The 2,500-nt window shown below is 50.3% G+C and overlaps 3 pseudogenes; all 3 read right to left on the bottom strand.

Moving 5' to 3' along the window:
• Positions 1-132: 132 nt before the first annotated feature.
• LOC137329571 (U2 spliceosomal RNA) lies at positions 133-249 on the bottom strand (annotated as a pseudogene).
• Positions 250-1,210: 961 nt separating this feature from the next.
• Positions 1,211-1,327, bottom strand: LOC137329387 (U2 spliceosomal RNA; annotated as a pseudogene).
• A 965-nt stretch (positions 1,328-2,292) lies between these two features.
• LOC137329232 (U2 spliceosomal RNA) lies at positions 2,293-2,409 on the bottom strand (annotated as a pseudogene).
• Between the last annotated feature and the right edge of the window lie 91 nt (positions 2,410-2,500).

Raw genomic sequence — 2,500 nt, 5'->3', positions numbered from 1 at the left:
GAGAGAGAGAGAGGGAGAGAGAGAGAGAGAGAGATATCAGCTTTATTCTCAGTAATAATACACACACACACACACACACACACACAGAGACACTGGGAAAGAGCTGATTTTCCTTTTGAATATCTCCCCACGGGGAGCTGCACCGTTCCCAGAAACACTGCAATACTGGGTCGATGCGTGGAGTGGACGGAGCAAGCCCCTATTCCATCTCCCTGTTCTAAAAATCAATTAAAAATAATAATAAATAATATGTGTGTGTGTGTGTGTGTGTGTGTGTGTGTGTGTGTCGGTGTCAGTATCAGTCAGTGAGTCAGTGTCTCTCTCTCTCTCTCTCTCACTCAGAGCTGCTGTGGAAGGAAACTTTTTTAAAAAGAACTTGCATATTGAAAGAAAGATGTGTCTCAAGCTGCCGGGCCCTGTCCATTGTCATGTCAATGGCAGGACTGCTTTCACCAGGAACCCGTTTTTCTGGGTCAGAGGTTCCAGGGGACCTGTTTTGTGCGGACTTCCCTGTGTCCGTCCCTCCCTGCCTGCCTTCCCCCCAGGACTTCCTTCTGAACACCTTTGTCGTTTCAGCGAGGGCCAAAAGCCTGCCTGTGAAAGGGAAGGATCAGCCGGTCAGCCCCCTGTTGGTCGCTGCTGCCAGTGCAGCAGGCGTGCGTGTGTATTCGGCCTCGTGTCCAGGTCCCTCAGGGACTTGAGGCAACTCTCCCCGGTGGTCTCGTGGTCAGGACCGGGCTTCGAATCCCGGTCGGGGGGGATGGCTTTCTGCTGCAGATTAATTGGCACCTCTGAAAGAAAGTCTCCCCTCCTGAGCGTAAAGCTCCACCCTCACCACCACCGCCGCCTTTTCCACCCCTTGACAAACAGACAGACAGACAGACAGTCAGTCCAGTTCGGGAGCGCAGCTTTCATTTGGAAGCAGACCCTGCTTGTTTCAAGTCAACGACGCCAAGTTATTTTGCACTTTGAATTATATCGCTACGTGCGAGCGGCACTCAGCCTTGGAGAAGAAAAAAATACCACTGAGCTGAGAAAGTTCTTTTTAAAAAGGTTTCCTTCCACAGCAGCTCTGAGTGAGAGAGAGAGAGGGAGAGAGAGAGAGAGAGAGATATCAGCTTTATTCTCAGTAATAATACACACACACACACACACACACACACAGAGACACTGGGAAAGAGCTGATTTTCCTTTTGAATATCTCCCCACGGGGAGCTGCACCGTTCCCAGAGACACTGCAATACTGGGTCGATGCGTGGAGTGGACGGAGCAAGCCCCTATTCCATCTCCCTGTTCTAAAAATCAATTAAAAATAATAATAAATAATATGTGTGTGTGTGTGTGTGTGTGTGTGTGTGTGTGTGTGTCGGTGTCAGTATCAGTCAGTGAGTCAGTGTCTCTCTCTCTCTCTCTCTCTCTCTCTCACTCAGAGCTGCTGTGGAAGGAAACTTTTTTAAAAAGGACTTGCATATTGAAAGAAAGATGTGTCTCAAGCTGCCGGGCCCTGTCCATTGTCATGTCAATGGCAGGACTGCTTTCACCAGGAACCCGTTTTTCTGGGTCAGAGGTTCCAGGGGACCTGTTTTGTGCGGACTTCCCTGTGTCCGTCCCTCCCTGCCTGCCTTCCCCCCAGGACTTCCTTCTGAACACCTTTGTCGTTTGAGCGAGGGCCAAAAGCCTGCCTGTGAAAGGGAAGGATCAGCCGGTCAGCCCCCTGTTGGTCGCTGCTGCCAGTGCAGCAGGCGTGCGTGTGTATTCGGCCTCGTGTCCAGGTCCCTCAGGGACTTGAGGCAACTCTCCCCGGTGGTCATGTGGTCAGGACCGGGCTTCGAATCCCGGTCGGGGGGGATGACTTTCTGCTGCAGATTAATTGGCACCTCTGAAAGAAAGTCTCCCCTCCTGAGCGTAAAGCTCCACCCTCACCACCACCGCCGCCTTTTCCACCCCTTGACAAACAGACAGACAGACAGACAGACAGTCAGTCCAGTTCGGGAGCGCAGCTTTCATTTGGAAGCAGACCCTGCTTGTTTCAAGTCAACGACGCCAAGTTATTTTGCACTTTGAATTATATCGCTACGTGCGAGCGGCACTCAGCCTTGGAGAAGAAAAAAATACCACTGAGCTGAGAAAGGTCTTTTTAAAACGGTTTCCTTCCACAGCAGCTCTGAGTGAGAGAGAGAGAGAGAGAGAGAGATATCAGCTTTATTCTCAGTAATAATACACACACACACACACACACACACTCAGAGACACTGGGAAAGAGCTGTTTTTCCTTTTGAATATCTCCCCACAGGGAGCTGCACCGTTCCCAGAAACACTGCAATACTGGGTCGATGCGTGGAGTGGACAGAGCAAGCCCCTTTTCCATCTCCCTGTTCTAAAAATCAATTTAAAATAATAATAAATAATATGTGTGTGTGTGTGTGTGTGTGTGTCGGTGTCAGTATCAGTCAGTCAGTCAGTGTCTCTCTCTCTCTCTCCCTCACACTCAGAGCTGCTG

Source organism: Heptranchias perlo, chromosome 12, assembly GCF_035084215.1.
Source record: "Heptranchias perlo isolate sHepPer1 chromosome 12, sHepPer1.hap1, whole genome shotgun sequence".
Taxonomy (NCBI): Eukaryota; Metazoa; Chordata; class Chondrichthyes; order Hexanchiformes; family Hexanchidae; genus Heptranchias; species Heptranchias perlo.
The sequence above is the reverse complement of the archived record's forward strand: the minus strand, read 5'-3'. Positions and strand labels throughout refer to the sequence as shown.